This window comes from Sus scrofa, chromosome 11 (assembly GCF_000003025.6).
Source record: "Sus scrofa isolate TJ Tabasco breed Duroc chromosome 11, Sscrofa11.1, whole genome shotgun sequence".
In the NCBI taxonomy this organism is placed as follows: domain Eukaryota; kingdom Metazoa; phylum Chordata; class Mammalia; order Artiodactyla; family Suidae; genus Sus; species Sus scrofa.
In genome coordinates this window covers 27,112,779-27,127,448 of record NC_010453.5, presented here as the reverse complement: position 1 = coordinate 27,127,448, position 14,670 = coordinate 27,112,779, and positions in this window count along the sequence as shown.

Below are 14,670 nucleotides of genomic sequence, written 5' to 3'. Positions count from 1 at the left end.
AGGGGAGAATTAGACATATTTGAGCAAAATATTCAACTGGATCAGCTTGCCTTCTTTCAAAATCACAAGTGAATGACACATTTTCTCTATAATGTTTTATACTTTTCAGGTTCTGTGACTTCTGAAAAGTCAATCATTCTTTATTTGATAATGTGTTCATTCACTTAAACAAGTTCTATCCATTATGTTGTCAGGTTTTCACGATTAAAATGCATTTATAATTGAATTACTTGGGTGTAAATTAATATGTTCTGTATACCCAATTATCTAACGTATTGGAAAATTTTTTTATAGTTGAATGTTAAATGCTTTGGCTAAATTGAAAAACCCGTCTGCAAAATGCACAAATACATGTTGCTTTCAATATTCTGAGTAATTTATAAAATGGCATCAATGAATGTATGTAACACTAAACATCAAGGCAGCCTCAACAAACAGCCCTAAATCCAAAAGCTTTGTGTTGAGTCGCTGGGAACTGGGGGGTTGAAGTAAATGGGGGCTCTAGTTTCTCAGGCCAAGGCCACCCCTGGCTCCCCCAAGCTGAGAAGATCAGGAAGGGTAATTCAACAGTAATTTAAACAAGGGGTTCCCGCTGTGGCTCAGCAGTGACAAACCTGACTCGTATCCATGAGGATGCAGGTTCGATACCCGCCTCGCTCAGCGGGTCGGGCATCTGGCATTGCCGTGAGCTGTGGTGTAGTTGTAGATGTGGCTCAGATCCATCGTTGCTCTGACTGTGGTATAGGCTGGCAGCTCAGCTCCAATTCGACCCCTAGCCTGGGAACTTCCATATGCCGTGGGTGCAGCCCTACAAAAAGCAAAAAAATAAAAATTAAAAAAAATTAAAAAAATAAAATAAAGAACAAGCACAGGTTGTAGCTTAATTAATTTGGGATCTTAAATTGCTGGTAATTTTTACATATCTCTTGTTTGCTCTTAAAGTACAAACTCTGAGCTCATCAGATCTATGACATCTCTTAATGTCAAGAGTGTCATGATAATGAAATTACGGAAAGGCAAATCACTCACTGATCCCTAAGTACTTAGATTTTAGAACATTTGAGCAGAGAGGATACCCATAGAACATTCGCTGTAACTTCCTTATTATGTATATAGGGAAAAGAGTTCCAGTGACATTAGGTGACTTTCTCAGAGTAGTACAACCAGTTAGAAGCATAACTGGCACACAATTTCTATTAAAGTCCAATCTGAGACTCTATTCATAATACTACGTTATTTCCCCATTTTTCAATAGGAGCAGGATAACTTTGTTGTAGAGTTCACAGGATTCAAACCAATGAAAAACTGCTATATATCTAGAATTCTTTACAGAAATGCTAGAGTTCCTGAGGAATTCTAAAAGGAATTTCAAAAGGAACACTGAGGTATGTGTAAGTATATGGATGGCTTGTTCTTTGCTATATTCTATATTTAAAATAAATACTTTCTCATTATATTCCATTTTATAAAGAGAAAGACCTGGAATAAATCAACAGAAGCAACTATATCTCCTTATAAAATCTCATGCCATTACATGTTCTTCAACTCCCATCCGCATAGAGAGATGCTGAAAACTCCATTTCTAACCAAAATCTCCTTCCAGGCCTTAGATCTCACTTTTTAATGGTCCACACTGCTTAATGACCAGGAGCACCTCAAACTCAAAATGCCAAAAGTAGAATTCATGTTTCTCCCACACTTACACCTCACAGCAAAACCAAATACATAAAAATAAAGCTGGTTTCCTCTTCCTAATTCTGTGTTATCAAAGACCATAATCAGTCTCCATCCATCTAGCAGCCCAAAGCTCCGCCCATTCAGCAACTCATTCCATCTAGTTCACTTCCCAGAGGGAATTCGTCACCAGAGCTTGTCTGTTGCACAGCTCTTAAATACCTCTCACTTCCTCTATCTCCATCGGGACACCCATTTTTCTTTTATCTTCTTATCCCCAGACAGGTCATACCTTAGATGCTTACATTATTCTCCCAGATTAATAGAAGAGCAGCTAAACATTGTTGATTTCTCCCCAAAATGCAAATTGAGAATATGCATTTCACCTCATCGTCCACCTTCTTTATTAGTCATTCAAGGATTATCATGACCTGACCCTGGGTTACTGCTGCAACATCATCCTTTTCTACTCTAGAATAACTACCAAGTGTTCCCCTGTACTCAATTTGGCACATCTCCCAGTGTTATGCATTCTCTTTCATATTCAGCCCTTTACAAAGTATATTCCCTCTGTAGGGAATAATTAGCCTTTCTCTAGAACTCACCCACAGACCCTACCCTTTTTAACTAAGCAAAGACGCTCTTCCTTCAAAACCAGCTAAACCACTGTCTCCTGCAGGAAGCCTTCTCCCTGTCACAGATGTGTCACATGCTGCTCACAACTGTTACCACACAAAATTATATACATCTCAGTTAATGAAGAGCACACAGCATTGTGATTTTTCCGTTCTGAAGCTTTGGAATTCCTTTTACATTTTCCGGGGTCCTACAGTCTCCAATTCAGCAAAACGAGGGAGTTGGATTGAATGAAATTTCAAAACACCTTCTAAATCTAAATATTTTGATATTTTATATTTCTAATAGCATGCTAAGTACTGATTTTAAGGAAGAAGATTTCACCAGTGCTTATTATGTATAAATTATTTAACCTTTATTTTTTCATCGAATTTGATATTAGTGGGAATTCCTTATGTTATAGTAACAGAAACTTATTATTTTTTTACTTTTTGCTTTTCAGGGCTGCACCCGCAGCATAAGGAAGTTCCCAGGCTAGGGGTTGGATGGGAGCTACAGCTGCCAGCCTACTCCACAGCCACAGCAACACCATCTGAGCTGCATCTGCCACCTATACCACAGCTCACAGCAATGGGAGATCCTTAACCCTTTGAGTGAGTTCAGGGATCTGACCCGCATCTTCATGGATCCTATTCTGGTTTGTTACTGCTGAGCCATGACGGGAACTCACAGAAACTTATTTTAAACTACTTTAACTAAAAAAATATTCATTTTATTACCTCACAAAAGAAAAAAAAATCCCAAGTCTCAAAATAGAATTAGCTCCTGGTACAACTACATGCAGGGCTCAAACAGTATCTTCCACACTTGATCTTATCTTTGTTTTTGTCCTCTTTAGTCTTCAGAGTCTGTCCCTCTTCTTGGTCCTCTTAGAAACAATGACCCTAAAAAAGTTCATGTTTCTCATTATCATTGATGTAATAATTCCAAGAGAAATAGTGTTTTTCTTTCCCCATAACTGTAGCAAAATCCCATTATTGGTTCTTATTAGATGGATGTGAATAACTTTTCTGTGACCAGAGATACTCAAAGCCAGTATTAGCCAGTTCTAAGTACCCAACCCTAAACTAAGAGTAGTGGAGTCAGGCTCCCTCACACCTCCCAGTCTGAGACCAGTTAGGGTTTGTTGCCAGAAAATAATCTCTTACTAGAAGATGAGAGAGTGTATGCTGGCCAGGCAAAAAGAGCACATGGCCCATAACAAATTCTAATGATGTTTGAGGTTCATTTATTATCCCCTTATATTTTCTCACCAGACTAGGGGTCAGTAAACTTTCTCTGTAAAGGAACAGAGAGTCATTATTTTATGTTTCTGTGAGTCGTATATGGTCTCTACCACACATTTTCCTTTTTAACAACCCTCCAAAATGGGAAAAATTTCCTTAGTTTGAAGGCTGTACTGAAACCCGTTATAGGCTAGACTTGACTCATGGGTCAGAGGCTGCTGATCCCTGCAGGAGGCAGCGAGTAAATTGAAGGCAGAAGGCATGTCTTTGCGGTATTAGTCTTCTCAGCCCTGGCACGTAGTTAGTGCTCAGTAAATGCTTGTTTGCCGAATAAATGCAGGTTTGGATCCACTAAACTGGGAATTAGAATGGGGAAATGAATTTCCACCTCTCGGCATACATAGAATTAGAATAACCAGGAATGGAAGCTCTGTCTGAGAAACTTGATACATTTCATCTGACATCAGCGTTTTTGGGAAAACTGAATTGAGGGAGAAGGGAGGGAAAGAGAAAAGAGCTGTGGTGTTAAATAATAATTCTTCCTGAAATTATTAAATATCACCTAGAGAATACAGTATACCTTTCTGTTGAGACTGCGAGGGGGAAAAAAAAAGGATCTAGGAAAATAAACAACGGATCTCTCTTAAGGCATTGACCAAACAATAAATAACACTACCTAAAGATTCATTGAGAGAAACTAATGAGAGACAGGTGGGAACATCTTTAGTTGTATACTTTTTTTTGTTTTTGGTGTTTTTGTTTTTTGTTTTTTTTTTTTTTTTTTTTTTTTTTTTTTGCTTTTTAGGGCCACACTCCTGGCATGTGGAGGTTCTCAGGCTAAGGATCCAATAGGAGAGACAGCTGCCAGCCTACACCACAGCCACAGCAACATGGGATCTGAGCCGCATCTGTGACCTACACCCCAGCTCATGGCAATGCCGGATCCTTAACCCACTGAGCAAGGGCAGGGATTGAACCCGCAACCTCATGGTTCCTAGTCGGATTAGTTTCCACTGTGCCACGATGGGAACTCCCTCTTCTGTTGTATTTTTAAACATAGATTTGATCTAATTTTGCCTCCAAGTTTCCTAAGTTTTCCCACGGCCACAGTTGCTAAGTTGTAGTGGTAACAATCAAGAAAAACAGAACTTCTATGACAGGTGGAATGAAGTAAGAAGAGATTTCTACTTTACAGTAAGGAGTTTTAAATCTTGTTATATAGTATTTCTTATTTATCTTTCTTTAATAAACATGTTACAATTTTGTATATGTCATTCTAACACCTCAATCATTCTGGGTCATTTTTTTTTCTAGCACTCTGAATCTAACTGTCCCTCAACCTCACCAAAATGCCCAGTCCATTGACTCCAACATCTTTTTCACATGCCATTCCCTTGACATCCTCTTCTCCTCTTTGGATAGTTTCATACACAATCAAGGGAATGATTACATCCAACCTTTGTTCCTTGCTCCTCATTATGACTGAATTGTGGCCCTTAGAATGATACATCCATGTCCTAACATGATACATCCATGTCACCTTATTTAGAAGAAAAGGACTTTGTGAATGTAATTAGGTAAAGGATCTTGAGACAAGGAGAGCATCCTGGATTGTTAATGGACTGTACATTTACAAGTGGACTGTAAATCCCATGACAAGTGTCCTTAGAAATGACACAAAAAAGACACACAGAGAAAGTGGATATGAAGACAGAGATAGCAATTCAAGGGATGTGGTCACAAGCTAGAGAGAAGAGAAGGAGGAAATGTGACCATGAGGGCAGAGATTGGAGTGACACAGCCATAAGTCAACAAATGCCAATGGCAACCAGAAGCTGGAAGAGGCAAAGAACAAAATTTTCCCTCCAGCCTTTGGAGAGAGTTCAGCTGTGCTGCCATCTTGATTTCAGACTTCTGACCCCTAGAGCCATGAGAAAATAAATTTATGTTGTCTTAAGCCACCCTGTCTGTGGTGATTTGTTACAGCAGCCACAAGAAATGTCTTAGAGTACTCTGGGTCACCGCAAATCTTTACTTCCTCTAGATAGTATCCCATGAACTGAACAATGGTAACAACTGTTACCATTCTAAATCCATAACCACAAACTTCCCTGTGCTCTTCCTTGCTTTCCTTAAGAATGATTTCTTATCCTCGCTCTTGGCAGACATTGTCACTTGATCTTTCAGTGAACATATATAAAGGCAATCAAAGAAGTTTTATAGACTCTTGCCATTCAATAGGGGCCCATTTATCCTGGGAATATAGATCAGGTATTTATAGTCCTCTCCAAATATCTAAAGACAATCTCACTCCATAAAACAGACCCACCCCTTCTGGCCTATCAATAGTCAAGTCTCCAAAGATTTTCCCATCTCATCTACATCAAATTTTCTCCCCACCATGTTGCCTTTGGCATATAGAAATATTCCTTTTTACACCATCTACTATCATATGTCTTCGCTCCCTTACGCAGCAAAACTTCACTAAGCTGTTTGAAGTGATTCCTTCCAAGGCCTACCCTCCCATTCTGGGTTAAGCCCATTCTATCAAGCTTTTGGCCCCACAGCTCTATCAGCAGCACTCTTAGTGAGTTGAGTTATTACCTGGATGTTGTTACATTTAATGATCTGTTGCTATTTTCCCCCCTTACTTGACGGTCAATGGCCCTCAGCACAGTGCTCATGTCTTCCTCGTTGTTATACTCTCTTACTTGGGTTTCTGGTTTTTAAGCTACCTCACTGATCAGTCTCTCACTTTCTTTACTAATTTCTCCTCTTTTCCCTACCTCTTAATCTTGGTATATCCCAGGGATAGTCTTTGTCCTACACTCAAGATTTAATGGTCTCACCATCTTGTGAACTTGAACACTACATAGCAGATAAATCTTAAATTTATGTTCAATCAAGATTCTTCTTTCAAACTCCTTATCTCTATATTCACTTGTTTCCTTCACTTATCCATTCATTTGCACTTGGGAAATAATGTCTCAAATTTAACAAATCCAAATCAGAATCTCTGAGTTCCCTCCCACAAAATTCTCTTCCAATGTCTACCCAGTACTTACTCAGGGCAAAACCTGAGTTGTTGACATCGCGTTGGAGATATCTATATTTTTCTTATGCTCCACACCCCAATCATCAGAAATCTTGCTGGTTCTATTTTCAAAATATACTGAGTCTAAGACAATTAATTTCCACCTTCATTGTAAACATCTGGTCCAATCCACATAATCTCTCATCTAATTTCCTGAGACTCTCCCTGTATTCATCCTTTATACCTTGTAATCTATTCTAAATAGAGTTGCCAGAATTGTCTTTTTAAGACCATAACTCAGATTATATCACTTCTCAAGTAATTTGCAATGATCTCTCTGTTACATTCAGAAAAGAAATTAAATTCCCCAGAATGGCATATATCCATTTATATCCCTCACCTTATTTCTACGGTTTGCCCCACCCACTTCTCTACAGCTACAGAGCATGCTTGCTGTTTCTACAAAACACCTAACACTCTCTTGCTGAAGCATTTACACTGACTCTTCCCTCATACTGGAACACCAGTTCCCCAGATGTCTGCATGTGTTACCCCTTCACCTCCTTTAAATTTCTGCCCATATATCCTCTTTTCTGAAGTCTACTCTGACCACCCTATTGGAGGATCACTCCGTGCCCCACTACCACACTCCCTGTTTGCTTCCCTTATGGCTTTCTGCCATACCATATAATTTCCTTAACTCTGGTTCCCTGGTTAATTCCTGTCCCTCCACACTAGCGTGATTTCCACAAGGCAGACATGTTTGCCTATTTTTTCCCCACTGATCTCAAATTCCTAGGATGGTATCTGGCACACTGCGGGCACTCATCAAAATTCAGTTGAATAATAATGTACTCTAGTAACCATGAGTTCTAATAACCACTTTGTCACACACAAGCAATAGGTCTTTGAGTAATCCTGTTTAATTCCAAAACCTCTCATTCAAATGATTTGAATGTCGGTAAACTGAATATTCAGAGAGAATATATAATCATAAAGACTACTTTTAGAGGGTAACATTGCATAATTTCAAACTGTATGCTGTTAATAGTCATAACAAAGAAGAAAATGAATTGACCTTTATTGGGCACTAACATTGGCCTAGATATCTTAATGCATCATCTTACTGACTAAAAATTCCACGAAGTAAGGTATTCTCTTCTCATTTTACAACTGAAGGATCTGTAGGAAGCTTAGGTCATCCTATAAGCTGAAGAACTGAAATTCCAGCACACATCTCTCTGGCTACAATGTGCACAGTGGTCTGTTTAAACTCTTTCATTAAAAACCGTGATACTCCTTTGGTTACTGTTATGGACCTATCTGCTCTTTCCTGCCCAGCACTTTTCCCTTCTCTTGGTAAATCTCAGCTCTCCATTTTTGATGTGGTTCAAGAAGGAATCGGTCTATCAACAAAGACCTTAGGATCTGGCCACCATCAGTTTTGGAGATGCATGGCTGATCTAAATTCATCTAATCATTCTCCTTCCTTTGAAATCACACAGAGTAGCAGCCTCGCAATCTGTGAGAGGTCTCACACTTAGGTCAGTTTCCCATCATATGGAGGGAATCATTCTGAAAAAAGAGAATGGATCTCTTATGTAGAAAGATGCACAGAAGAGAGATGGAGAGAGATGGAGGAAGGGGGAAAGAGGGAGAGAGGGAAGAAGGGAGATATGGAGAGGGAGAGGGGAGGGATATTATTGGGGCCAGAGGGTACTGATTACCTGGTTCCCGAAGAATTGCCTATTCTAGTTTCAGATACTCCCAAGGTTACTCTGTCACTCACTTGGATTCATAAAACCATAAATTCTCCTCTCAGATTATTTTTTCTTACTATATGAACAAAACAGTATCTTTTCTATTATTTGGAGACTCTGTATTTATTAAAAACAGAATTACAACCTAACAGGGCATCGTCATTACCTAAGAAACTTGGAATTCCAAACACTATCCCTATAAGGTATAATAAAGTTCAAGTGGCCATGTCTTAGAAAGTGAAGCTGAGTTAATTAGACAAGCCTGGCAGCAAATATGTGAAATGAAATGTTCCATCCTTAGGAAATATGTCTAAAAAATGAGAATAAAAATCCGAAATAAGAATCAGTCATACCTGTAGGTCCTTGTTTTCTCCACATGCTTTAAGCCAAGGTTTATAATTTCAAGAAAGTGTAAGGGACCCGGGCAAATATTGAACATGCATGTACTTAACTGGATGTTAAAAAAATTATTCCTAGAATAATAATTAACTCATAATTCATTCATAGAGATTGAGGTGCTAACTGTAGGAAATGGAGGAATTTTTCCTTACTTTCCAGGGACAGGTCTTAGTCAGTTCCAGCCCTTTGTTTCCATTTCTGTACACTTTCTAAAGAAATCCAGAAATTTGAGTTTTTATGTGAAACCTCTATATTTATAAATATTGGTTCAAGGTTTTATAACACTGTGCAGGCCAAACAGGACACATCTGCAGGGCAAATTCGGGCCTAAGCATCTGCTTTAAATTTTCATTAGTTTTCTGGGTGTAGTAATGACAAGAGGTGAAGTAAGAACAAAGAACCAAGCCCATGTGTAATAAGCTCCCAGGAAAGCCATCGAGATGGTTTTCTTTTTCTTTTTCTTATTTTTCTTTTCTTTTCTTTTTTTTATTTTTCTTTTCTTTCTTTCTTTCTTTTTTTTTTTTTAATGGCTGTGCCCACAGCATATGGAAGTTCCCTGGCTAGGGATAAAACCCAGGCCTCTGCAGCAACCCAAGCTGCTACAGTTGGATTCTTAACCCACTGTGAACAGTGGGAACTCATCTTTTATCTTTGATAGGACTGACTTCTTTTTTTTTTCCTATTTGTATCTCAAGACCTTTTTCGGTATTGATTATGTATTTTCTAATTTTTTAATTTTTTTAAGAGTTATTTCCCCAATACAATTTTTTTTTCTACTGTACAGCATGGTGACCCCGTTACACATACATGTACACATTCTATTTTTGCACATTATCATGACTTCTTAAATTTCATATAGACTAATTTGGATATTTTTAAGTTTTGGGTTCATGAATTACTTCCAAACACTTGAATGTATAAGTAAAAGGTAGTGGTGTTTTAGATTTATTTACTACGTAACTGATGTGGATTTTCTTCACAGAAGCACATCAACTGGAGAGTATAGGTAATGCAAACTACTACCTTTAGAATAAATAGCCAATGAGGTCCTACCATAGATCACAGGTAACTATATCCAATCTCTTGGGATAGAACATGATGGAAGACAGTATGAGAAAAAGAATGTATATGTATGTATAACTGGGTCACCATGCTGCACAGCAGAAATTGGCACAACAGTGTAAATCAACCATACCTTAATAAAAATTTTAAGAAAAAGAGGTATTCCATCTACCAACGCAAAGTCTTTAGACAATCCCTCTTGGAGGAATGAATGCTGATTTAGAGATTACCTCTTCTGCCCCATCTCTGCTAAAATGACATCTGAGTACATGGTGGAGGGAGCTTATGTTGGAAGCAGCAGATTCCTTTCTGATATTCTCCACTAGCTCTCTGGTCACCTGCAGTGATGTCATTTGCCAGTGCGGTAAACTGGACCTCCTGAAGGCATTCATTCTGGCTGGTGAAATTGTGATGTTTCTGTTGTCTCAAGCGGTGCTCAAAGGGAAGCCATGTCATTGTTTGGCTGGCCGGAGATGGCTCATTCTTAGCTCTTCCTGGCTCCGTGGACCCCAGACATCTAGCAATAACCCCACAGGCTATGCAGAGACCTCTCCTCTTAAAGTTCCAAAAGAAAATGAGCTCAAAGTCCTTCTGATCTACGTTATCCCCGCTACCTCGCCAGGTATCACAAAAGCCCCTTAATTCCAATAAGGCAGAAGTCTTCCCAAGGGTTAAATAAGCCCCCTTCCTCAATCCACCTCACTCTTTGTCCACATCAAGTTGAACTGGGACAAGCAGCTCTGGACTGTTAGTTTCTCTCCCTTTAATAAAGTATGAAAATTCTGTGATTAAGAAATCTAGGCTTTGGATGTCATAGAATTAAATGTAAAAATTTCAAAACTATGTTTCCTTCGAGGTAAAACCAGCTCCCAAGGCTGTTGCTTTTCTGAGGACTTGAAAATGGTTCTTTGGGTGTCAGAGTTAAATATTGTTTTCTCCTTGCATGCATGCCATAACATTCCTTACACTCCTGGAGGCAGATGGATGCATCGGGCTGAACACGGAGGAGGCTGTGTACAAGAAAATAAGTAAAGAGCACAGTAAGAAATAACTCACTACACTTACATGGATAGTAAACTGGAGCAGGAATCTCAAGCCTATTTAATTTGAATGCGCTACTAAACAAAACTGAGGGGTTGGCAAATATTTCTGTTTGTGTATTCCAGTCCTAAGCTTGAGACGTGACCAATATTCCAACACTTAAGAGAGCTGCTGAAAAAGGTCCTCTTCATTATGATCAGTGTTAAGATACATCTCTTAACTTCACTCGTACAGCCCTGGCACCTCCTCTGATGTTTAGTAAACAATAAATAATAAATCACTATTAATATTTCCTTCTTCCCCTGCTTTATTCCTCAATCCTGCATCATCTTCTTGCTTTTAAAATTTTTCTTTTAATCTATAAATTTCTGTCGGTATAGTATCAAAGAGACTTTTTCCATGGCAACATATCCATGCTATTCTCTCATTCATGAGATTATATTTATTTTAGTACATTTATTAAAATTTTATTTTTGATTTTTCTAGAATTTTATTTTATTTTATTCATGTGATTAATTTAATTTAACTTTTTTGTCTTTTCTAGGGCCACTCCAGTGGCATAGGGAGGTTCCCAAGCTAGGGGTCTAATTGGAGCTGTCCTGCTAACCTATGCCAGGGCCACAGCAACTTGGGATCCGAGCTGTGTCTGCAACCTACACCACAGCTCATGGCAATGCCGGATCCTTAACCCACTGAGCAAGGTCAGGGATCGAACCCGCAACCTCGTGGTTCCTATTTGCATTCATTAAACACTGCGCCACGACAGTGTTAAACACTGGGAACTCCTCTTTTATTTTTTAAAATTATTTCCCCAATACAATTTTTTTTCTACTGTACAGCATGGTGATCCAGCTACACATACATGTATACATTCTTTTTTTTTTCACATTATCATGCTCCATCATAAGTGACTAGACATAGTTCCCAGTGTTACACAGCAGGATCTCACTCCAAAGGCAATAGTTTGCATCCATTAACCCTCCCATCCCCCTCAATCCTTCCCCTTTCTCTTGGCAACCACAAGTCTATTCTCCAAGTCCATGATTTTCTTCTCTCTGGAAAGGTTCATTTGCTATATATTAGACTCCAGGTATAAATGATATCATATGGTATTTGTCTTTCTCTTTCTGACTTACTTCACTCATTATGAGAGTCTCCAGTTCCATTCATGTTGCTGCAAATGGCATTATCTCCTTCTTTTTTATGGCTGGGTAGTATTCCATTAGGTATATATATCACGTCTTCCTAATCCAATCATCTGTCGATGGACATTTGGATTGTTTCCATGTCTTGGCTACTGTGAATAGTACTGCAATGAACATGCAGGTGCATGTGTCTTTTTTAAGGAAAGTTTTGTCTGGATATATGCCCAAGAGTGGAGTTGCTGGGTCATATGGTAGTTCTATGTATAGATTTCTAAGGTACCTCCATACTGTTCTCCATAGTAGTTGTACCAGCTTATATTCTCACCAACAGTGCAGGAAGATTCCCTTTTCTCCACACCCCCTCCAGCATTTGTTCCTTGTGGACTTATTAATGATGGCCATTCTGACTGGTGTGAGGTGGTATCTCGTGGGAGTTTTGATTTGCATTTCTCTAATAATCAGTGATGTGGAGCATTTTTTCATGTGCTTGTTGGCCATCTCCACATCTTCCTTGGAAAAAATGTCTATTCAGTTCTTTTGCCCATTTTTCCATTGGTTGTAGGCTCTTTTGCTATTGAGTTGTATAAGTTGCTTGTATATTCTAGAGATTAACCCCTTGTCAGTTGCATCACTTGAAACTATTTTCTCCCATTCTGTAAGTTGTCTTTTTGTTTACTTTTTGGTTTCCTTTGCTGTGCAAAACTTGTCAGTTTGATGAGGTCCCATTGGTTTATTTTTGCTCTTATTTCTGTTGCTTTGAGAGACTGACCTGGGAAAATATTCACGAGGTTGATGTCAGAGAATGTTTTGCCTATGTTCTCTTCCAGGAGTTTGATGGTGTCTTGTCGTATATTTAAGTCTTTCAGCCATTTTGAGTTTATTTTCATTCATGGTGTGAGGGTGTGTTCTAGTTTCATTGATTTGCATGAAGCTGTCCAGGTTTCCCAGCAATACTTGCTTAAAAGATTGTCTTTTTTCCCATTTTATGTTCTTGCCTCCTTTGTCAAAGATTAATTGACCGCAGGTGTCTGGGTTTATTTCTGGGTTCTCTATTCTGTTCCATTGGTCTGTGTGTCTGTTTTGGTACCAGTACCACACTGTCTTGATAACTGTGGCTTTGTAATATTGCTTGAGGTCTGGGAGAGTTATGCCTCCTACTTGGTTTTTGTTCCTCAGGATTGCTTTGGCAATTCTGGGTCTTTTGTGGTTCCATATAAATTTTTGGATTGTTTGTTCTAGTTCTGTGAAAAATGGTATGGGTAATTTGATACGGATTGCATTGAATCTGTAGATTGCTTTGGGCAGTATGGCCATTTTTACAATATTAATTTTTCCAACCCAGGAGCATGGAATATCTTTCCATTTCTTTACATCTTTTTAAATTTTCTTTATTAATGTTTTATAGTTCTCGGCACTTAAGTCCTACTTGAACTGATCAACAAATTCAGCAAAGTAGCAGGATATAAGATTAACATTCAGAAATCAGTCGCATTTCTGTAAACTAACAATGAAATATTAGAAAAGGAATACAAAAATATAATACCTTTTAAAATTGCACCCCCAAAAATAAAACACCTGGGAATATACCTGACCAAGGACATTTATTAAAATTTTAAAGTGACTGATAAAAGGCATTTTTCATTTCAATATATAGTTTTCTTTTTTGAACTTTGAAAGTTTATTTTGATCGATTTTTAATGGCAAAGTCATCTTTCTTCCATGTTAAATTGATTCTTGAATACTCTATTTTTCTCTTATGTGATGCACTAGAATTAACCTGAATATTTCTTTGAAGTTTAAGGATTAGTTCTCAAAATCTGTTATAAATTATGATCTTTGTTCTATAGCAAACATGCTGCATTTATGGACACGTATAATTTATTTATTTATTTATTTATTTTGGTCTTTTGTCTTTTTTTGTTGTTGTTGTTGCTATTTCTTGGGCCACTCCCACGGCATTTGGAGGTTCCCAGGCTAGGGGTTGAATCGGAGCTGTAGCCACCGGCCTACGCCAGAGCCACAGCAACGCAGGATCCGAGCCGCGTCTGCAACCTACACCACAGCTCACGGCAACGCCGGATCGTTAACCCACTGAGCAAGGGCAGGGACCGAACCCGCAACCTCATGGTTCCTAGTCGGATTCGTTAACCACAGCGCCACGACGGGAACTCCGGACACGTATAATTTAAAACAAATAATTATTTCTAAAACTTCTCTTTGAAAGGTAATTAATCTCATTCAATTAGGAATAAGCATTAAGCTAGCAAACCAAACTTTAAATTTAATTATGAGTTTCACAATGTCTAAGTGATCTTGAAGAACACACAATAACCCTGGGCCATATTCTTTTGAACAGTTGACAGAAAATAGATACATTCTTGCCTACTGAATTATATTTTAGAGTGTATGAAAAAAACTAGGCTAATTATTCTCATCTTTATTGGGGGGAATATATTTATATGAATCCTCAGGAGAAAGGAAACCCTAGTTTTGATTTTCAAATGCTATTTTTAAGCACGTATTTTTCCAAATCCACAGAAACACTGATTCCTGTGGATCTAGGTGGACCCCAACACATACCATGCCTGATATGTATTTTATTTCAGTTGAAGTAGAGTTTATTTATAATATCATGTTAATTTCAGGTATATAGCATAGTGATTCAGTTATACAGTTATCTTCAGTTATATTCT